Source organism: Thamnophis sirtalis, unplaced genomic scaffold (genome assembly GCF_051295495.1).
Source record: "Thamnophis sirtalis isolate CommonGarterSnake01/CBP01778 unplaced genomic scaffold, rThaSir2_p1.2 scaffold_2, whole genome shotgun sequence".
Lineage (NCBI taxonomy): Eukaryota > Metazoa > Chordata > Lepidosauria > Squamata > Natricidae > Thamnophis > Thamnophis sirtalis.
The window spans coordinates 88,842,717-88,865,951 of record NW_028261382.1 but is presented as its reverse complement, the minus strand read 5'-3'; the positions used below and the strand labels follow the sequence as shown (position 1 = coordinate 88,865,951).

The 23,235-nt window shown below is 42.5% G+C and overlaps 1 protein-coding gene across 2 annotated transcripts in view; it reads left to right on the top strand.

The window, feature by feature from the left end:
* Nucleotides 1-23,235, top strand: part of KIRREL3 (kirre like nephrin family adhesion molecule 3) — a 781,414-nt gene that overhangs the window by 313,118 nt on the left and 445,061 nt on the right. The window lies entirely within an intron of this gene.

Sequence of the window (23,235 nt, the reverse complement as noted above, 5' to 3'; positions counted from 1 at the left end):
CACTGGTGGAATCTCTTCTAACCGGTTTAGTAGATTTGATGAACCAGTTCTACCGAATAGGTGCGAACTGGTAGGAACCCACCTCTGGTGTGTGTGTGTGTGTGTGTGTGTGTGTGTGTGTGTGTGTGTAACCATCTCTGTTTGCATGCAGATACATACATGCAGATACATGCAGATACATACATACATACATACATACATACATACATACATACATACATACATACATACATACATACATATAATGGATCTGTTTTATTTCCCTGAATTGGGGAATGGCCACTCTGCCTCCTTCTCTGGAAAGGTTTAATTAACCAAAGCATCTGTTTCCTGTCTGCGTAATGCAGGGGCATTGGTTGAATTGCAAATCAACATTGCAATTACAGGCTGTTCTGAATGAGTGGAGCTGTGAAGCAACACAGCACTCCTTGCGAAAGGATCTCTGGCGATGTGCTGATATGAATTGCCCCCAAACAACTTGGATATTAATGGAAAATGTAATGAAAAACTAAACTGTGATTTGATTTTCCTCCCCGTGCTGCCCTTGGAATTCCCTCAGCATCCACCAACTTATTAATTTCCCCAGTCACCTTGTCTTGCACGAAATGGATGTGCAAAACAATATCATGCCTTGGTGTGACATTGCAACACGTCGCACCTGCTTTCTAGAGCTGACCTCATCTGTAAGGGCTCTCGGAGCCTCCATGTTTTATATTTCCTTGCCAAAAGATCTCCATATGGTTCCGTATTTTGCTGATAATTGTTCAATTAATCCTGAGTAGGTCAGACATCATCTTAACAAGACAGAGGTTGTCAACACATAGGAGTTATATTTGTATTCCTGCATGTTTGTATGTGTTTTACTTAATGATCAAAATTACTCATTGTCGTTTGCTGTTTGTTTGGATGATATGGGGATCTTTGCAATGTGAGGATTATAGATGTGAGGATTATAAATGTGGGGATGTTTGTAATGTGAGGATTATAGCATGATTATAATCCTAGTTACTCATCAGTAGCAGATGATATTTCTAGGTAAAGGTAAAAGTTCTCCTCTCACATCCATGCTAGTCATTCCCGACTCTAAGGGGTGTGTGTGCTCATCTCTGTTTCAAAACCGAAGAGCCAGCGCTGCCCGAAGACGTCTCCATGGTCATGTGGCCGGCATGACTAAGTGCCAAAGGTGCATGGAACACTCTTACCTTCCCACCAAATGTAGTCCCTATTTTTCTACTTGCATTTTTACATGCTTTCAAACTGGTAGGTTGGCAGAAGCTGGGATTAGTAACGGGAGCTCACTCCATTACGTGGCACTAGGGATTTGAATGGCCAAACTGCCAACCTTTCTTATCGACAAGCTCAGTGTCTTATCCACTGAGCCACCATGTCCCCATTTCTAGGTAGGATTCGCCAAAACCTCACCTAGAAAATTCTACAGTTGAGAACTTTTGTCAGCCTGAGTTTAGAAAAGCCCATAATACTCCTCTTTCCATCTCTGTGCCGCTCCAATTAGGCTTGAAAAAGTTTTGAGACCCCAGAGAGCCACTGTCCATCACTGTAGACAATACTAACCTTGATGAATTGGCTCAGTGTAAACAAATTCGTATTTTCTGACATAAAAAGGATGGGACCATAACAATTGTGAGTGCCCCAGTTCAATCCTTGGCATTTCCAAAAGATCAGATTGCAAGTGATGAGATAAATGAGCAAATGTCGGAAGAGACAGAGTCCAAAAGAGGGACCATAGCTCAGTTGTACAAGGCATGTGTTGAATTTTAAAGAACTAGCTAATTAACCAACAGAAGAGGGACTCTGACTTGAGAATTATTGAATGTTACTTGCCAAATCTGAGTCAAACTGTGCTAGTTACAGAATCAGTTTCTCTCTGGCAGTTTCCCTTCGCCAATAAGTAAAAGCCTGGAAATCTCTATGGTAATTACTGGGATAGAGAGATAAACAATATGAGTACTTCTTCTGGTTTCAAATATGGATTCACCCACAGATGCCATGGTAGTTCACAGTTTACTCAAGGTCAATTAGTTAATCACACACAATCAAGCATGCAAAGAGAAAGAGTGCCTCTGACAGACACATGCCTGAATAGTTTGCTTTTAATAGGTACACGCAGAAGAGTAGTCCAAAATCAGTCCAAAGTTCCAAGAACCAGGTCAAGGTTGTCAGCCTGTCCAAAAGTCAGAGTTTCACAAGCAATATCCCCACAAATATCACACAAGAGCCACAGATAACACAGTTGTTCCCAGCAAAGTTACTTCTTAAATCAAACTACAGTCAGCTGTCATTAATCAAGACATTAATCTCCCTCGTTGGGAAAAGATCCTCATAGAATGTCACTGCTTTGCTCTTCATTCTACTTGCTGAGTGGAGGGGCTGGGCAGCCTTGCGTTATCCTCATCTCGCTGATCCAGCTATTCACACGATATCTGTTTTTGATCAACCTCATGTGATTCCTGATTTTGTCTCTCCTGAGGCTGGCATTCCACGGGTATAGCTGGAGCAGCTTCTTCAGAATCAGATTCAGAATCTGAGACTGAGCCATAATAGTTTGATCTGACATAAGGTAGCTTCTCTGTGGTTGCTCCCAATGGTAGGCTGCAGGGGGTTCGCAGGGGTTCAGGAGGACCTCTAGTGCAGTTCAGAGAATCCCTAAATCCCACTCCTGTATGGTCCCACCCACTCTGCCTCACCCCTCTTGGGAGTCCCCATGTAGCCTCTTTTGGATGCATGTAAGTACAGGGTGTGCACAGAGGCTTAGAGAGGGCAAAAACGGGCCTACCTGAAGTTCAGGCCTATCGGAAGTTCGCAGTGACGTGCAGTGAGGTTTATGGCTGGTGAGGCACTGACACAGTGGTGGGTTTCAATTTTTTTTAGACTTGTGGACTTCAACTCCCAGAATTCCACAACATGCTCAGTTCCAATTTAAAGCGACAGCATTTGTTTTTCTCCTTTGCGAAAAAAGTTTCCTTCATTCTTTTTCTTCTCCCTCCCCCTCCTTCCTCCCTCTTTTTAGGCTTTTAACCCTTGCTTAACTCTGCTTGAGTGATCATAAAACACCTAAAGTCAGACTAGATGAGGCACGTCGTTCTCCTGCCTCCTCCTGTAGAGGGTGCTTTTTTAGAGGCTTTTTTAAACAGTTAAGCAGAGTCATCCACGGTGACTGGCAGCAACTAGCTCAGCCTGGCCTCAGCTCTTGCCTTTTTCCTTTTACATTTTTTTTTCTTTTCATGATGACAGTGGTGAGGGTCTGCCTCCCCTGCCTCCCCTGACTGCATGTCCCTGGAGGTTCGGGCCTCTGGAGTTTGGGGAGACCATTTTCACACACACACACACCCCGGAGACTCAAGTAAAGCCTCTGAAGCCCGGGGAAGGCAAAAATGCCCCCCGCACCCACCATGGTGCAGGAAGCCAACTAGGCCATGCCCACCATGGCCACACCCACCCAGTAACCAGCAGAGAACCCCTTGCTAAAATTTTTGAAGCCCATCCCTGTCCTTAAACCCTAAAGTCATTTTTGGTGGCCCGTGGATCCCTCTCTTAATTTGCTTAATTTTACTTCCCTAATATTTTGAGATAGGAAACCCATTGAACTCTTCTCCAAATTTATTATAAACTCATTATAGTTGAAAAGCAAAAGCAAAGATAAATTCCTCTGCAATATCCCCCGGAGAGGGGGGAGGAAGAGAAAATCTCAGACCTTTCTCATATTACGTTACTTTCCATTCATTTTTGCATAATTGCTTGGTCTATTAAAACTTTTTCTCTCCTCCCACACACCCACGAAGCACAGCCTTCAATCAGCAGAGGTCTGCCGATGGATGTCTGGCAGCAAACAGCAAAAAATAGCCAAACCCCCTCCAAACAAACTCAAAAAGACATTTTGTCATTTTTTTAAAAAGAGTTTACAACCTGCTGGAAACAGTTGATGGTTTTTCATCCCATCAGAACAGACACTTGTTGAGATCTTCTCATGGAAACAGCATCACTCCCCATGAATGTCTTCTCCACCAGAAGAAAAAATATGATTCTTTTAAACACATAACCGAGCTGCATCTTTCATCACATTATGCATTGCTTGCCTTTATTATGCATATAAATAAAGAGTAGGAAGAAAACATTGATGGCTTCAAGCCTCAGACTTCTAGGATAGGCAATAGAGGAAAACAGTCTTAGAAGTCAATCGCTCCACTGCTCCTTCCTTCCTTCCTTCCTTCCTTCCATCCCTTCCATCCCTTCCCCCTTCCTTCTTTCCCTCCCTCCCTTCCCCCCTCCCTTCCATCCTTCCGTCCCTTCCCCCTTCCTTCTTTCCCTCCCTCTCTTCACCTTCCTCCCTTCCTTCCCTCCCTTCCCCTTCCTTCCTTCCTTCCTTCCTTCTCTCCCTCCCTTCCCTCCCCTTCACCCTTCCTCCCTCCCTTCCTCCCCCTTCCTTCCTTCCCTCCCTCCCTTCCCCCTCTCTTCATTCCTTCCTTCTCTCCCTCCCTTCCTTCCTTCCCTCTCTTACCCTTCCTCCCTTCCCCTTCCTTCCTTCCCTCCCTCCCTCCCTTCCCCCTCTCTTCATTCCTTCCTTCTCTCCCTTCCTTCCCTCTCTTACCCTTCCTCCCTTCCCCTTCCTTCCCTCCCTCCCTTCCCCCTCTCTTCATTCCTTCCTTCTCTCCCTCCCTCCCTTCCTTCCCTCTCTTACCCTTCCTCCCTTCCCTCCCTTCCCCCTTCCTTCCTTCCCTCCCTGAAATTGTTTAGAATGAAATTCACATTTTCATTTTTTAAATATATATATATATCTTATTTTACAAATGTTTGAAAAGCAATTGCATCCAGGAAAGAAGGGTTATTAGCATCTTCCCTGCAAATGAGGAGAATAGTAAGTAGCTAACCTTGCTAAGAGTGTTATATTAAATATGATCTCCCCTCCTTTCCCTGATGTTGATACTTTCGGGAGAAAAAAAATAGAAAACCCATTACAAATTATGTAATTTGTAAGCTGTAGACATGGCATGTCAGAAATAAATATATTGAACTGGTGAAATGATGCATCTGCCTTTTGATGTTTGTTTGCAAAAGAGTAACTTCATCTGAGAAAGGAGTTTGTTCATAGTTTATATATCATGAAATCAAAATTTGACAAGACGCCAGTTGGTGCTACCTTTATCCACCACCTATTCATGAGTATGTTTAGTTCTAGTTTGATTTTATCCTTCTGTTTTGCAACCTTTTCTCCTCTACTGTATAGCTACATGCATGTTGGGATTCACAAAATAATATCACCTACTGATAAAATCATAGCCAAATAGAGATTATTATGCACACAGAGATGGAAAAACTTGACAATACCTACTATATAACCATATGGATTTAGAGAGAGGGGGGAGCGGGAGAGAGGGAGGGAGAGAGGGGGGGAGGGAGAGAGGGAGAGAGGGAGAGAGAGGAAGAGACTCAGTCTCAGAAACAAAACCAGCTACTGAAGAACTTTTGGGATGCCAGTAGAATCAGGATCAATATAATCTCTGGGGGAACGATGTTCTGGGGAGGGGGGATTGCCCCAACAGAAAAATGAATTTTCCTGGGTTGACAATCGACATTGCCCAATAGATTGAACTTGGAGCATGTCTGTCCTGCTGGATCTAACAGGACAGGTAGATATAACCTGTCCACCTGTTGAGGAGAGGCAGTCTAGCAAGTAACTTGGCCTGCCTTACAGATCCCTACCAGCATCTCGAATTGAACCTCGAAGTACACTGACAACCAATGCAACTTGAAGGGAAGAGTTGTCACATGCCCCAAATGAAAAGCACCCGTAATTGCCCTCTCCACTGCATTTTGGACCATCTGAAAGCTTCTGGGTGTTCTTCAAAGACATGTATTTTTATAGCTGGTTTCACAATAAGCCAGGTATTTATATTGGATTTGGAGTTTTTATCAAACCATTGTTTTGGTTTTTATCAACCTACCACCTTCCAAGGACCTACGTAGGATAGGCAGATATTGTTGTTTGATGGTGTTTAGATACTTCGTTGCAGGATGTAATCTTTTCCAAGTAAAGCTGCCTTTTGCAATTGACTTATAGTGATTTTTATCAATGTCGACTGTGTTCAAGTGGTGTTCTTGGGATGGCACCCAAGACACCTACTACTAATACCAATATATTTCTTGTCTGAGTTCATTGGTGTGGGAAGGCTGAATATTGTATGCATAAATTAAACTTCTATTTACCATGTTCAGTCTGCTCCCTACTATGCAAATTTGCCATCATTTTTCAAATACTCAGCCTTCTTTCAAAAATAACTAAGATTTGTTCCTACGTGTTCTGACCTAGGCTTCCGGAGACAGTAAAAATCACACGCTTGGTCTCAAAAACCCTGTTTTTATTTCATCAGCTGTGAATTATGTTCATTCACAGCCCTTAATGAGTCACAAATAGTTTGTAGAGAGTTTGACAGAAGTCTGCCACAGTCTTTCAGGATAAGGCTGATAAGCACCCGCCTTTATCTTCCTTGAAACGCTGCCATACACCTAATTGTCTATTAGCTTTGCAATGCCAAAAGGAGCACAGAGAATGAATAAAGTTGCTTCCTGCAAAGGCTTACATGCCTTTGTTTCTCCTTTATGTCTTATGGGAGGGACCAATCATCTCCAAGCCTTACTCCCAAGTTGCCCCTTTTGTCTTAACTGTTCTTGCCTTCTGGCAGCTCTGCGCATGTGCACACTGGGAACAGGCTTCAGCTGTTCCTCTGCCTCACTGCTGTCTAGTTCCCTCTCTGCCTCTGACACAGAGCCCTCCTCTGAGCTTTCCCCAGACACCAGGACTGGCCCATGTTCCTCCCAAACCTCCTCACTGTCTGATTCTGTGGCCAGCTCTGCAGGCCACCAGCAGACTACAACACTACAGTTACCTAGTCCAGTGGTTCTCAGCTTGTGGTCCATGGACCCCTGGGGGGGGGGGCATGATGTCATCACATGGGGTGCACAAAGGCTTGAAGAAATGTTATGATTTAAATCTTGAGTTAAGTCTTGATGGTCCACCATGGCCACAAAAAGTATTTAAAAAGAGTCCATGGTGAAGAAAAGACTGAAAACCACTGAGTTAGTCTCTGTATGTTCAAAGCAGGAGAGAGTTCTGTTAAATAGACAGAGCGAAGGGGGTGGGGGAGGGAATAACTTGTTGTCTGAACCCTCTGACGTTTTCTTGCAAATATCCTCTAACTATCTGTAAATCTAACAAGATGTAAATGGAAAGCAATTAAGGTTCATCTAAAGGTGAAAAAGCTCAATCAATAGGTTAAGTGATTGATGCTTCTCAAATCAGATACTGAGTAGAAGATTTAGTATTTGAAAGTCAGGCTGCATATCCAAATAGGTAGCTGTTGTGGCTCGGCAGGAGCTGTTGGAGCTGCCACCAGACTCCGACAACGAGAGGTCTTTGAGTTGGCCCTGGAGGATGCGGAGGACCCTGGACAGGGTTCCGACTCCAAGCAGAGTGCAGAGACACTAGTCGGTCACCAGGTGACACCTGAGCCTTGGATCAGTGAGGAGGAGACAAGAGAGAATGATCAAGAGACCATCTGTGAGTTGTTCCAGGATGCATGCCAGCGAAGGGCTACTCGACGTCAAGAACAACTGTGTAATTACAGAAGGTGATTACGCTCAGCCAATGCTCATTAAGATCCTCTCCTGATTATAAAAGAGACTGCTTGTGCCATGCCGTTCTGCAGAAGTCAACGTTAAGGATTAACAGGAAACAAACTTGGCAGGATGGATTGCTGCCAGAGTTTGTTTGCATTGCTGCCAAGTTTTGTAGGACTTGCTGCCAGAATGCTTATCTCTTTGTTTATGTGGCTTGCAGCCAATGAGAATCTGGACTGATTAAAAAACATTCTCATTAACGTTGGTTTCGGTGTTCGTTTCTGGACGACGAAGGGGGGGGGGGGGTCAGAACAGGTAGCTATTCCTCTTTTCCGTTCTCCTGCATACTATCACTTCCCATTTAGCTTTCAGCCAATAAACCTGCTTGTTGAATCTGCCTCTGGACTCCATTTGCAAATCTCGTAGATGGTCTGTATTTCATTTGCCTTGCCGTTTTATGGAAAGCAGTGTAATTCATTTTTTTCTACACTAATAAATGGTTTGGAGTGCCATTTATCATTCAAATTGCCTACTTGTCCAAAATTTGGGATACCTCTATTGATATTTTTTTTGGGGGGGGGGGGAACCCACACATAGTTTTTTTAAAAAGGCAACACAAGGAAGGGAAATGGAGTTTCTGTGAAATGGACTGTAGATAAAATTGACAATCTAGCCTTGTTTGTGTGACATTCTATTATCAAATAGAATTTCCTTTCTCTCCTTTTCAACCATCATTCCAGGCCAGCCTATCAATACCAGTTCAATTAAGTTCCATGCACATCTTCTATTTGTAAGTCGCCCTCAGTTTTTGAAGTTTTTAATCTCTGAATCAGCTTCAGTGTATTGCCTTGCTGTAAAAGGACTGACTTTCTAGATTAACCATTGCTAAATTGAATTATTCCAATTTGGGTCCAGTTGAAAGCATTTCTGTTAAAACAATTTCAAGAAAACAAAGTGGCATTTCAATGCTTGAGTGAAGGGAAGCATTTAGCACCTTGGCAAAGCTGTCTGTTTCTGACCCATTTTAGCGAGCTTCAAATCATACGTTTTTTTCTGGATAAAAGCACGAACAAGGCCTACGTGTACCTAGGAGAAACAGAGAACAAAATTCTTCCCATTTTTATAGATTGACAAGATATGCTTCTATCTATGGCTATTTTGATCCCCTCCCTCTTCCCCACCTATTTTATAAATCTACTTACTGATAACCCGGCGTTTCCCCGGGTATTTATTTATCATAATCCTGTCTAACACAGGATTATTTCTAATGTTGGATTTTCCCCCTTACCAGAGGGAGCCCCCTTGTGGAGTACTGTGAAGCTGTTACCATGGCAACTCCACTGCGCTGTACAGTAGAAGCCATTTTACGGCAGTATGGTAGAAGCCATTTGAAGGCACAACAGGCTGTATCTTAACAGAACACACACCCCGTGATCAGCCATTATTTTTACAGTTATCCCATCCTATCTGAATTTTTTTTCCCCTGAAGATGATTTGTATTAGAGGTAGTCTTTGACTTATGACCACAATTGACTCCCAAATATGTGTTGTAAAGTGAAACATTTGTTGAGTTTTGCCCCATTTTACAACCTTCCTTGCTTCAGTTGTTAAGTGAATCACTACAGTTGATAAGATAGTAACCCGGTGGTTAAGTGAATCTGACTTCCCCATTGACTTGGCTTCAGGAGGTCAGGAGGTGACCTTGGGACACTGCAACCATCATAAATATGAACCAATTGCAAGCATCTGGATTTTGATCACATGATCATGGGGATGTTGCAAAAGTCATAAGTGTGAAAAATGGTCATAAGTCACTTTTTTAACGCTGCGGTAACTTTGAATGGTCACTACACAAACTATAGCAAATCAAGGACTAATTGTATTATCTTTTTTTGTTGTTGTTCTACTCCGTTTAATTCTCAGAGACTGCTTGAATAAACCCCTGCAGCTTTCCTGGCAAGGTTTTTCAGAAGTGGTCTGCCATTAACTCCTTCCTAGTCATTGGTTCAAGGTTACCCAGCTGATTTGTTTCCTAAGGCAGGACTAGAACCCACCGCCTCCTGGTTTCTAGCCTGATGCCTTAGCCACTGCACTAAATTGGCTCTTGGTTTCTGTTATAGCCGAAAACAAACACTGGTAAAAGCTACATAGTGGCGCTCATGGGATGCTTTCATACTAGTACATGCAAATCTGTCAGCTGTTCCGAATATAGTATATCTATATAGATGAAGGATATGGGGAAAAAACCAGATTGCAATAATGACCTAAGGAAATGAAATTATTGCAACCTATAGCTCCCAACAGCTGGGCTTTCTGGCATTGGCAAAGCAAGGACGTCACCTACCACAACATGTCTGGAGACACATACATGTTGGCCGGCTAATTTTATTTCAAATATTCTAGTACCCACCTGGGGGCAGTCTGAAAAGAGGATGTGGCAGACACAACTGAGAATAAATTTAACATCAGAAGCTTCCCGCTTCCTCTTATATGTGAGTTGGTGTCGTGCTGAAATTCCCTACAGTTGCCAATTTCCGCTTACCTTCTCCTTCTGGGCTCAATTCATACAACTGCCAGGCAGAGAGCAATTGACAATTATGGCTCCTTCTATTATTATTATTTTTTTCAGCCCCCATCATTTTTTGCAGATCAATAAGGAGAAGGAACAGCTGCAACAGCTGGAAGCCACAGTTGGCAATGACACCCTGCTGAAGATGGCCTTGGAAGGGCCCAATAACGCTGACATTAATACTGAGTCCTGAAAAGTTTTGCTACAGCGGTGGTTGAATTTCAAGAGAATCCTGCCTCATCATTATTTATCCTTTCTTAGAGATTGCCAGTGGGTTCACCCTGAATGACACTTGAAAGCCACCCATGCCAGGAAACGCAGCCAGGGTTTGCCAATCAAACTGAATTCGTCCTGGACAAAGGAAAAGCAGAATTCCTGGGGAAAGGGGCTTCTCTTTTTGCAACTAGAAATAAAACATTGTTTTGCAGGCATTGGTTCAGAAACTGAAAACGCTGCCTAAATATGTTCATTTAGAAATCCATGTGCGGCATCATTAGTAATGGGCTCAGCATTGTTTTATCCACTCATCTCAATTAGGCCTATTATTATGACGGAAAACGGAGATAGCTGAAAGATATTAATGCTTTATGAAGCCTCTGTCACAATTAATGTAGGCTGCATGCATTTTCATTTACTTACTTAGAAGCTCATCATTCCTTATGTGTGTTGCAAACCCTTTTGCAAATACAAATGATTTGGGCTAATTAGCTGATATTAAAAAAAAAAGAATGGGGGGGGGAAGGTGAAATGAAAACAAATAACACATGGCTAAATTGTTAAGGACCTATATGGAATGAATCTCACTAATTTGTATGGATTTGGTAAATTCATTATGCAAACGTAATCAGATCTGATGAATCACCTAACTAATGCAGGAATAATTAGGCATGAACTACTGATGCTTCTTTTGAAGTGTTCCTAAAGTAATGTAACTTGTCAAAGAACTGTGTTTGGGCTTTCATATGATAAATGCAACCTCTGGTTACAAGTAGCATGATCACATGTAAATGATGTTGGGAAAATGAGCAACTAAATCAAGGGTAGGGCTGGTCTGCAGGAATGCCATTGCCTACCGAAGCGTGTCCAGGGAGTTGAATAAAGAAATACCACAGTGCTTAGTTAAGGTTGTAGCCCTATGTGCACATATCTGGGAATATCTTTTTGTGCTTAATGCTGATTACTTCTGAGAATATCTATAGAGGATTGCCTTGTGGGAGAGCATGAGGTCTATAGCAATAGCAATAGCAGTTAGACTTATATACCGCTTCATAGGGCTTTCAGCCCTCTCTAAGCGGTTTACAGAGTCAGCATATCGCCCCCACAGTCTGGGTCCCCATTTTACCCACCTCAGAAGGATGGAAGGCTGAGTCAACCTTGAGCCAGTGAGATTTGAACCGCCGAACTGCAACTAGCAGTCAGCTGAAGTGGCCTGCAGTACTGCACTCTAACCACTGCACCACCTCGGCTCCCTGGTCTATAATGCTCAGAAGTCCAGTTTTATTTCTCTGTACCAGTTCTCGCATACTACAAACCGGAGAAATTCAGACCCATAATCTGAACACAGCCGAAGGACACTTGCAGTTGAAGTATGGGTTTAATTAATCAATTAAAGAGCCGTGGTGGCGCAGTGGTTAGAATGCAGTACTTCAGCCTACTTCTGCTGACTGCCGGCTACCTGCAATTTGGCAGTTCAGATCTCACGAGGCTCAAGGTTGACTCAGCCTTCCATCTTTCCGAGGGGGGTAAAATGAGGACCCAGATTGTTGGAAGCAACTCTGTAAACCACTTAGAGAGAGCTGTAAAAGCACTGTGAAGCGCTATATAAGTCTAAGTGCTATTGCTGATGAAATCATATTCTCTTCAGACCGATTACATGAAGGTTGGTGGTCTCTAAAATATACTGCGTTAACTGATCAATATGTTAACACCAGGAGAGAAGTGATGGCAACTTATTGGTTGGGAAGAGCATTCTGACTTTGCTGGATTGGAGATAGTGGAAAATTGGAGTACAGAAGAGTAGGAAGGCTTTCAGCAGATGAGCTTAGGAGACAAAGCAAGATGGAACAGTCACTGGTTTTTTTTGGGGGGAGTAGATTGTGGTATCATTCAACTTGAAGGGAATTATTATGGCAGATGATTATACTAGGGACAAAGTGGTAGATGTAGTGGTGCCATAACAATGATGAGGTGGCCAAGGTGGCACAGTGGTTAAAGTGCAGCACTGCAGGCTACTTCAGCTGACTGCAGTTCAGCAGTTCGGCTGTTCAAATCTCACCAGCTCAAGGTTGACTCAGCTTTCGATCCTTCCGAGATGGGTAAAATAAGGACCCGGATTATTGGGGGCAATATGCTGACTCTGTAAACCGCTTAGAGAGAGCTGAAAGCCCTATGAAGCGGTATATAAGTCTAACTGCTATTGCTATTTTATTCCTGGTATAGTTTAATAAATACACTACAAGAAACATCGCTGCCAGCACCACCACCATCATCATTGAAACTTGGAGGGGATATAATATTAAATAATTACCCCACCCCATTGGTAGGACTGTGATTAGCTGATTGCTATGCTTGTTTCCTAGAAGCTCACTGTTAAAATAGGCTTTCAGAGTTCATGTTCTCATTTTTTAGATAATCTACTTGTATTTGAAACCAGGTTTCGACAGCATATCTTCAAGAGGAAGTCTTAGTTTTTCCTTCAGTACAGACTATATAATCTAGTGGGCTATTTTAAAATAAATAAATAACAACTCCCTTCAGTCAAGCTTGACTCCTGCTTGACATATCCATATAGCTTTTTTGACACCAGTACAGAAGTAGTTTGTGGTTGCCTTTCTTTCAGGATATTATTTCATTTCATTTCATTTTCAACTTCCCAACTCAGCCTACACTTCTGGGATTTCTTTCCAGTCTTCTAAATGATAGCTGGGTTCAGCTCTATTTAGCTTTTCCAAGATCATCCAAGTTTGGCCTGGAGCTGTCACTGAACTGGGCAATACAGCAGGACGGTGATGGCGGGGAAAGATGGTCTTAAGAAAAATACCAGCTGGCTGACTCTCCTTGCAGGGAGCTATCGTGAAACAGGCCTGAAGGGTAGGTTAAGGTTCAGTTAATCTTGCAGAAATGATTTAGAGCCAACAGAAAGCCTGCTGATCAAAACATAATGCTATTTTATTTGAAATCGGAGATACACAGGGAGAGTAACTGCCTTGAACTAAGAAATGGCAAGGAAAATGCATTTTGCTCTGGTTTTCCTCTTTCCTCATTTCTTTGCATTTTCATATGCCCATAATCAATACAGACAATACAGAATAACAGGATAATGGAGGTCTTCTAGTCCAACACCCTGCTCAAGGAGTAGACCTTATACCATTTCAGACAAAGTCCAGTCCAGTGGTGGGTTTCAAAAATTGTTCAAACCTACTCTGTGGGTGTGGCCTCCTTTCTGGGAGTGGCTTGCCGCCCATGTGACCAGATGGGAGTGGCTTGCCGCCCATGTGACCGGATATGAAGATGCCGACAACACTTGTCAGAACCACCTTAAATTACCTCAGACACAGCACTGGCATGCATAAGAATATGATGTCAACTTGTTTTTTAAAAGGCATCTTTGGTTTGCGTTAAAACAACTTCAACACACACAATGTTCTGATTGCACCACAAACGCAGTAGTCATCCTTACCTTTCACAGAGGCACTGAGTTTTATAAATATGAGCATGATAGTGTAGAATAATCATATCCAAGGACCAGTGGTGGGTTTTAAAAACTTTTGTAACCTCTTCTGTAGGTGTGGCCTGCTTTCCAGAAGAGGAACCTCTTCTAACCAGTTCGGTAGATTTGACGAACCGGTTCTACCGAATAGGTGCGAACTGGTAGGAACCCACCTCTGGTCCAGTCTCTTATTGAAAAACTCTAGGGATTCCACAACTTCTGAAGGCAAGCCATTCCACTGTCAGGAAATTTCTCCTTACTACTTATACTGAATATACATAAGCCCTGAATTCATATAGTAGAGTATTGCATAATATATAAGTAGAAGCAATTAGCATTTAGCCGTGATAAAGCATTGAGAATTAGTTCAAATGCTCAAGTGCCACCCAGAATCGTGCCGAATCCTGTTTGCAAAATTAAATGCAGTAATATACTAGGTAAACAAAATTATCATTTAAACAAAGGCAGATAATGAAATTATCTTCTACACACAACCCTGAAATTTGGAACATTTGGATAATCAATACTCGGCTACCCAACCCAGCAGTGAAACTTTCAGAAGATTACAAGGGAATAATTTCAGCAAACAGAGAATGATGAAGGAAATTCTTCAGGCATGCCTCTCTGCAAATGTTATTCTTTGCACAGTTAAGTTGAAGAGGAAAAAAAACACCCTCTTAGGCTACTTGGGGTTTAAGGCATCAAGGAAAGGAAAACATTTTTCATATTGCAGATTCTCCCAGCTAACATCTCGCTGTCTCAGAGAACTAATTACCTTCTTTATGTTACAAGCTTTCCAGGAAGGAAGTAGAAGTTGGTTTTAAAAACCTAATCCCTAGTGTAAACATTAAGGAAGGGGGGGAAAAAAAACACCTTACCAAACTCTGTATAAAACATGTAGCAAAATGCAACACTGCCTTGAAGTGGAATGCATAGCTATTTTGTTCTTCTGGTTTTACAAAGAAGCTGTTTATTTTTTTTGACAAAATCAGCCTGTAACCGTTTGAGTGAAAGATTCACAGCATCTATGCATCATGTCACAGGTGTAATACAGGTGAAGCAGTATGGGAAAAAAGGAGGGTCCCTCAAGACCAACAATTTAAAGAATCGTGCCTTTAAGGTCAGACCCTTCAACAGATGCTTCAGACGAACAGCTGTCGTCGTCAAAGACTTGGTTGAACACGATGGGAGATAAATAGAGAAAAATTCACATGAAAGGGTAAAGAAGGGGAAAAGGTTTTTTAAACTTTCTAACTTCCAGCAGTTTTCAATTTGGAAACACGAAGGTAGGTATTCTCCGGAGAATTTGGGGGCTTGTCTTTCATGAATGCATAATGCTTCATTTAAATTATTGAATTCACAACCATGGGGTATGTTGACAGTCACCAGCCTAGATTTACTTATTTATTTTGAAGGATTAGTCAGATTCATGGGATAATGGCTAAGGGGCTAAGCTACAAATCAGAAACTCGGCTCTGCTCGGCCATGCCATGAAATTGCTAAGTAGCCTTAAGCAACTCGGTTGATAGTGTCCTTAAGAAATGTTACAACTCCAGGGAAGCCTCCTCCTCCTCCTTCTTTTATACTAATGTGCATTACTTCAAAATGTAATAAAACATCTTAACTGCATTTGGAGGGGATGCTTTCTTATTTGTTTGGTGGAAGCAGGTGATGGCCTTAAGTTCCAAAATCATGCTCTCCTAGCATTGTTGACTTGGTCTTCCTATTGCAGTGGAGAAGGAAAGGCTAAGAAATATGAACTGACTTTCAAGGATGGCTTAAAAACAGCCCTTCATTTCATAAAGAAAAACCTAGCTGTTCCTTTTGCAAGATCACAGGGAGTGTGGTGGAAAGGTATTAGATTTGGGGACAGGAAATTAAAGTTATAGGTTTTTTTTTTAATTTTGATTTTAAATACAGCAGATGTGTACACTCCATAAATACAGTAAAAGCTTAATGCACTTATATTTTTCATAACATTAATGAACAATTTCCATAGAGATCCATGTAACCCTTGGGCTTTTGGTTTTAACCAGCTCTCGTTTAATGCTTTCAATTATGACCTGATGGATTTGAAGCTCTTACAATAGTTACTTTTGAAAAAACAAACAAACAAACAAACACAGCCACAAATATTTAACAGGATCAACAGCATTATCTACTTCAATGGATGTCTAGTTCGGATGAACTGTTGACCTTCTATGATTATAGGATGTGTGTTCTTCATGATGGATTGCATGGAGGCCCCCATTTTGCTATGATGAAAAGAAGCAATCCCTTTTTTTAACTTATGTATTTTGTTGATGAAGTACTCTTCCAATGCGACTTTCTCTGGATGGTGTGGATTTTAGCTCCCATCATCCTGACTTCATAGAAAAAAATTATACATGTGGTTCAGAGATGGTATTCAGCAAGTTCTGACCAGTTCTGGAGAACCGGTAGTGGAAATTTTGAGTAGTTCAGAGAACCGGTAAATACCATCTCTGACTGGCCCCACCTGCATTTATTCTCTGCCTCCCAAGTCCCAGCTGATCGGGAGGGAATGGGGATTTTGCAATATCCTTCCCCTGCCACGCCCACCAAGCCACACCCACAGAACCGGTAGTAAAAAAAAATGAATCCCACCGCTGATGTGGTTGCTAGGAGTAAAAACTTCAATGTGACTTGAAGACACATAATCAATCAATCAATCAATTAATCAATCAATCAATCATCCCTGAACATTGATTATACTGATCTAAGTTGTGATCTACAAATCAGGAAGAATTCATGATGGAGGAGGTTGCACCACTGACTGGTTTGTGCTTTATAGTTTACTTTACTTCAGAGGTGGGTTCCTACCAGTTCACACCTATTCGGTAGAACCGGCTCATCAAATCTACCGAACCGGTTAGAAGAGGTTCTACCAGTGGACCCGGAATGCAGGCCACACCTACAGAAGAGGTTCCAAAAATTTTTGAAACCCACCACTGGTCCTTGGATATGATTATTCTACACTATCATGCTCATATTTATAAAACTCAGTGCCTCTGTGAAAAGTAAGGATGACTACTGCGTTTGTGGTACAATCAGAACATTGCGTGTGTTGAAGTTGTTTTAACGCAAACCAAAGATGCCCTTTCAAAAACAAGTTTACATCATATTCTTATGCATGCCAGTGCTGTGTGTGAGGTAATTTAAGGTGGTTCTGACAAGTGTTGTCGGCATCTTCATATCCGGTCACATAGGCGGCAAGCCACTCCCATCTGGTCACATGGTCAGCAAGCCACTCCCACAAAGGAGGCCATACCCACAGGATAGGTTCGAAATTTTTTTGAAACCCACCACTGCTTTACTTCCTCACGACTTAATTCCCAGTGCCTTACTGTTTTTGTCTCTTTATGGATTGACACTTTAACATTCAACTGGTGCCACTACCTACCAACCAAGTAATTGGTGAACAAGGGAAATAGCAGCATCCTGCTTGAAAGGTGGAATCCGAGTCAAACGCTTTTCCAAGTCACGCTTCACTCACAGAATTATTTGACCCGCATTCCTTCTACTATTTTCCAAATCTCCCTCTGCAAACAATTTCTCACTTACAGGGTAGGATGCCCCTGAAGTAGTTTAAACAGAAGATACCAATTTTTCTTTTTCTTTTTAAGGTCTTTGTCGGATTGTGTTTTGTTTTCGGGGGAAAAAAAAACTCATTTGTTTTGGAGTTTCTTTTTTAACTTTTTTTGATTTTTTTCTAAATAGCAATAGCAATAGCAGTAGACTTATATACCGCTTCATAGGCCTTTCAGGCCTCTCTAAGCGGTTTACAGAGAGTCAGCATATTGCCCCCAACAATCTGGGTCCTCATTTTACCCACCTCGGAAGGATGGAAGGCTGAGTCAACCCTGAGCCGGTGAGATTTGAACCGCTGACCTGCTGATCTAGCAGTAGCCTGCAGTGCTGCATTTAACCACTGCGCCACCTTGGCTCAAAAAAGTGTAAGAAGATACCATGGCTGAAAATTAACACCCCTCCACTCCCCCCTTACAGGCTGGTGCTGAAAACCTGTGGCGGGGGGTGAGCATGTGCACTGCTAATTTAATTTCTTTCTGTAGGTCAGCACATATTACAGGCTCTTCTTGCAAGAGGTCTGCGGTTCGTTGTTTTATCTCTCTGCCCTTTTGGCATGACGAGGAAATATATCTATCACTTTCAATACAATCGAAAAATAAATTGACACATAATTTCCCTAGGCTATGGGTTTCCTGCGAGCTAGCAAAAGGTATTCTGGCTAGCTCTGTCTGAGCTTCTCTTGTCTTTGCTTGAAATCTCAGCGGTTGCTTTCAAAGTTTGGACTTCACAGGTTTTTTTTCTGTAACTTGAGGGTTATGCTATAGAAGGGGAATTCTTTCATTAATTTGCTTTAGGCAGTTTTGCTTCTGGTCCCTTTGATACGCTGGAGAGCTGTATCTACCGGGGTGTCTCCTTTTGTGAAAGGCCTTTGCTGATTATATCTGTGTTCACTCCAAAGGGGACTAGCCTCTGGAATAGGCCCACATGACTCCCTTTGATCTTTAGCTGTAAGGAGCACACACCTCCTATCTCCGAGTATCCCAATGCTACAGCAATTTTAGATTGCAACCGCATTTTATGTTGGGTAAGATTTATGTCCTAACTTTTGTAGACCGGTATGGAAGGTACAAAACGGCTCATAAATACTCAGGATGCATAAATGCCCAGAGTTTTATGGTTCGTCCACATAGCCATCATTTGTATTCCCCAACTCTCACAAACAAATTTGCCATCGTCCTGCGAGTGTCATCATCACATCCATTTTGAGTCAAGCAACACTCACTGTAACTAGCCAGTAGGACAGTGGTGGGTTTCAAATAATTTAGCAACCGGTTCTTTGCCCTAATGACCAGCTGGTGTAGGTGTGGCTCAGTGGTCATGTGACTGGGTGGGCGTGGCCAACTCAACGTCACTCACATCGACGGGGACTTCGCCTTAGCTGTTACAATGTAATAAAGGTTAACGGGAGAGAGAGTTTCTGTGAGCAGGGCAATAAAGATTAGGCTAGAAACAACATGAGAATGTTTCCTGCCTGCCTTCCTTACAGGATTAGCCCTGTAAAGTGTGTGGGGGGGAGATTTCTTCCAACAACTGGTTCTCCCAACCACTTAGAAAGTTGCCAACCGGTTCTCCTGAATAGGTGCGAGCTGGCTGAATTCTACCACTGCAGTAGAAGTGTTTTTCCGGTGAGACTGGTCTATCAGGGCAATCTGGTCTACCCAACTATGGGATGGAGCATACTGCTTCCCCTTTCATCTTTCAGCCAGTAGAAGAGTAAAAATAAAAAAAATAAAAAACTGGTGGGCAAAAAGCTCTTCGTAATCCTGCAAGATCTTTATAGAACAACTGGTCTCCAGAGACGGGGAGAACTATGCTCATTTTAAAGAGGCGAATGAAAAAGTACCTTAGCTCAGCCGAAAAGACAAAGAGCTGAAAATCCAGGAAAAAAAACAAAAATAGGATAAGAATCCACATCCATAAAATGGGCTAGGAAGTTGAAAATTCCTCCTATGCCACAGCTGAGTTCTCCAATGCAGTGTTTGGCACAAGAACACATTGGTATAATGGCAGTCCAGGAATGTTGCCAGAGCTGCATGCAGAGGTGCCTGCGGTTAAATACCTCTGCATTGGAAATTCAAAAATCAAAAATCACAATGGAATATATTGAGGGGGTGGATCCCCAGGAGGGAGGGGATGCATTCCAAAGCTATAAGAGGCACCTCAGATATTAGCTGAAAGGCAGTGACGTGCAAGCAGGGGAGGCAGGGCCTCACCACTGTCTTGATGAAAAGAAAAACAAAATTAAAAAGAAAAAGGCAGAGGTAGTTGCTGCCAGAGTCACAGTGGATGACTCTAGTTAGTACTTAACTGCAAGGGGAGGTGAGAGAATCATGGGCCTCCTTTACTCTAGCTTTATGATTACTTGAGCAGAGTTAAGCAAGGGTTAAAAGGCGAAAAAATTCCTTATGCAAAGGAGGCACGTGATTCTCTCGCCTCCTCCTGCAGAGGGCACTTTGTTTAGAGGCTTTTTTTAAACAGTTAAGCAGAGTCATTCACATGGAGACTCTTGCAGCAACTATTCTAGCCTGGCTGGAGCAGCTCTTGCTTTTTTCTTTTTGCATTTTCATCGTGGCGGACAAGAGGAGAGTTGAAATCCTCTGACTGACACAGCCAGAAAAGGTATGTGGGTTGGAGGGAGGGGGCAGGGGGGAGGAATTCAAAATTATTTGTAAGTAATTGTAATTTGTTTTATTATAAGTAATTTGTGTTTTTGTGTGGCATCCCGCCTCTATGTCGGACATAGCGCCAGGACGGCGGGGCGGCTTTTGCCCGCTTGCCTCACCAGCCATAAACCTCACCGCACGTCACTGCATCTTATACTCCGAAAAATGCGGTATATAGTAGATTCAGATAATAGTGTCCTCAGTCTGGCAAGATTTTTTTCCTGTACTATGAAACAATAAATAACTCAGCTTGGAAGAATTACCATTTGTTAATATTGGTTTTGAACCTGACGCTAACGCAGAAGGAAGATGTTCTATTTTCTGAGATGTGGCGAGAGGGCTGTTAAATTTAACAAACATAAAAGGGGAAGAAGGAAGTAGTTGCAGAGTATGAGTGAATGTTTTCTTGTTGTTCAACCTAGTGGAGTATTTTTGAATGCTCATCAATCAACCCTATCTGGGGTACTAGCATGAATTGTCAATACATCTAGTATAACATGGTGGGAAACAGCATGCAATCCTTTCTTCCCCATCTCACTCGATCCATTATTTGCACACACTTCGCTTTGTTCTTTTAATTCCACTCCCCGAAGCAAAGATAATCTAGGCAAAGTCTATAAGGATGTTTATAAACATTATTGATAATATATATGGAGCAATTAAGGGAATCATTACACAAAGCATGAGTCAAATGCCACCGAGGCACCAGGCATTGGCACATAATGATCAGTCACCTGGAAAAGCCCTGTTCAGATGTTTTCCTCCAGCGTAAGCTACAGACCCACAAAGTGGAGAAGCAGGAATAGACAATTCTCACGAGGCTTGGCATTCTCCTCATCTTCTACGCCTAAGAAATAGCTGTCTATATTGGAGAGACTCCTATGGAGCTTCAAGAAAATATAAAAGAGCATCTGACATCTTATTTTTGTTACTTGGAAACAAGGGTGGTATTCACGTATTGGATTTTATTCAATTCAATTTGGATTTATTCAATTCAATTTGTAGGCCGCCCTATTCCCCGGGACTCAGGGCGGCTGAACAAAGCCAAGGGAGGGGAAATTACAAAAAGTAAGACAAAGACAATCAGACAATACAAACAGTTTAAAAGCACAACAGACACAGCAAATTCGAGTAGGGGGGGGACTCAACCCCAGGCTTGCTGGGACAGCCAGGTCTTCACAGCCATCCGGAAGGCCTGAAGGGTGGAGAGGGTCCGAATCTCCACGGGGAGCTCGTTCCAAAGGGCCGGGGCAGCCACAGAGAAGGCCCTCCTCCGAGTAGTCGCCAGCTGACATTGGCTGGCAGATGGAATACAGAGGAGGCCTAATCTGTGGGATCGAATGGGTCTGTGGGAGGTAATCGGCAGAAGGTGGTTCTTTCCCTACTGGTTCGCAAATGTGAGTGCGCCTGTTTACGCAAGTGCTTGGCCTTCCGCGCATGCACTTCGACCATGTGTGTGGCTTGCATGCATGGGCGTGGCTTGAAAACGTGCCTAATTTGTTTTTTACTACTGATTCTGTGGCCGTTGCTTGGTGGGAGTAGTGTTGCATGGCAGGGAAAGGATACTGCAAAATCTCCATTCCCTCCCCACTCCAGGGAAAGGATACTGTAAAATCCCCATTTCCTCCCGATCATCTGGGACTCGAGAGGCAGAGAAGAGATGGGGGTGGGGCCAATCAGAGGTGGTATTTACAGGTTCTCCAAACTACTCAAAATTTCTGCTACCGGTTCTCCAGAACTGGTCAGAACCTGCTGAATACCACCCCTGATTCATTTAGTCTGGTTTCCAATAGATTTATTAACTATAGTGATGATTTGCAGAAGATATTAACTTCCTCATTTCCCAAATCCGGTTATGCACCTAACTTGAAAATAATTTCTCTTGTTTGATATCAACCCACTGGCCCATAGCTACGTATCCAGTTGGGAAACAACTTTCGCGCAGGATGATTGTTAATTATACCAATGGCTGGTGTGCTAACATGCAGCACCCCGAATAGCAAAAAGCTTCCAGTACGGCTTGTAAATCTGCCAGTTATTTCAAATAGTTAATGTTTTCTCTGCCAACAAATTTTAGAGAAGCCCATTAAAATGCACCTGTAAAACTAATGGATGTTTGGGGGATTGCTGATATGTGAAGGGTTATTCAGAGTTGATGCAAAATGGCAGCCAGCCTTGATATATTTGAGAACCCAAGTGTTCAAATCTCTCCTGTGCGATCTGCTGGGATATTTTAGCCTATCTTTTTATTATACGCGGATCAATTTGATGTAGATTTTCACCTAGCTTCTGAATTCTGAAGACCCCTGACTGGGCTCTTCCGCCTATTTCGCTCTCACATGTACACTCAGAAAAGCACATGCAAACACACGCAACAGGAATAAAAGGGGAAAAAAAATCTACAATCAAATTAAGTTTCTAAAATAATAGTCCTGCAAATCCATTACTATAATGATATTACATATTCATCATGTGGCTGATTGCAAATGTTGCTGTCTAGTGGCCTAGAATTGCCCCAGTGTGCAGGCAATGTTGCTTTAAAGTTGAAAATTGTAGTTAATAGTCAAAACACAGATTACCATATATTTTAACTGGGTGAGTAAAGTATTCTTATATATACTATTTAAAAATATAGCTTTATATTAAGTCAAACTAACAATGCTTTCTGCCCAACTTTGGAAGAAAGCATCGTTAGTTTGATTTAATATAAAGCTATCTTTATAGACATGGGACACGGTGGCTTAATGGCTAAGACGCTAAGCTTGTTGATCAGAAAGCTTGGCAGTTCGGCAGTTCGAATCCCTAGCACCATATAACGGAGTGATCTCCCGTTATTTGTCCCAGCTTCTGCCAACCTAGCAGTTTGAAAGCATGTAAAACTGCAAGTAGAAAAAATAGGAACCACCTTTGGTGTGAAAGTAACAGTGTTCTGTGCGCCTTTGGCATTTAGTCATGCCGGCCACATGACCACAGAGATGCCGTCGGACAGTGCTGGCTCTTTGGCTTTGAAACAAAGATGAGCACCGCCCCCTAGAGTCAGGAACGACTAGCAC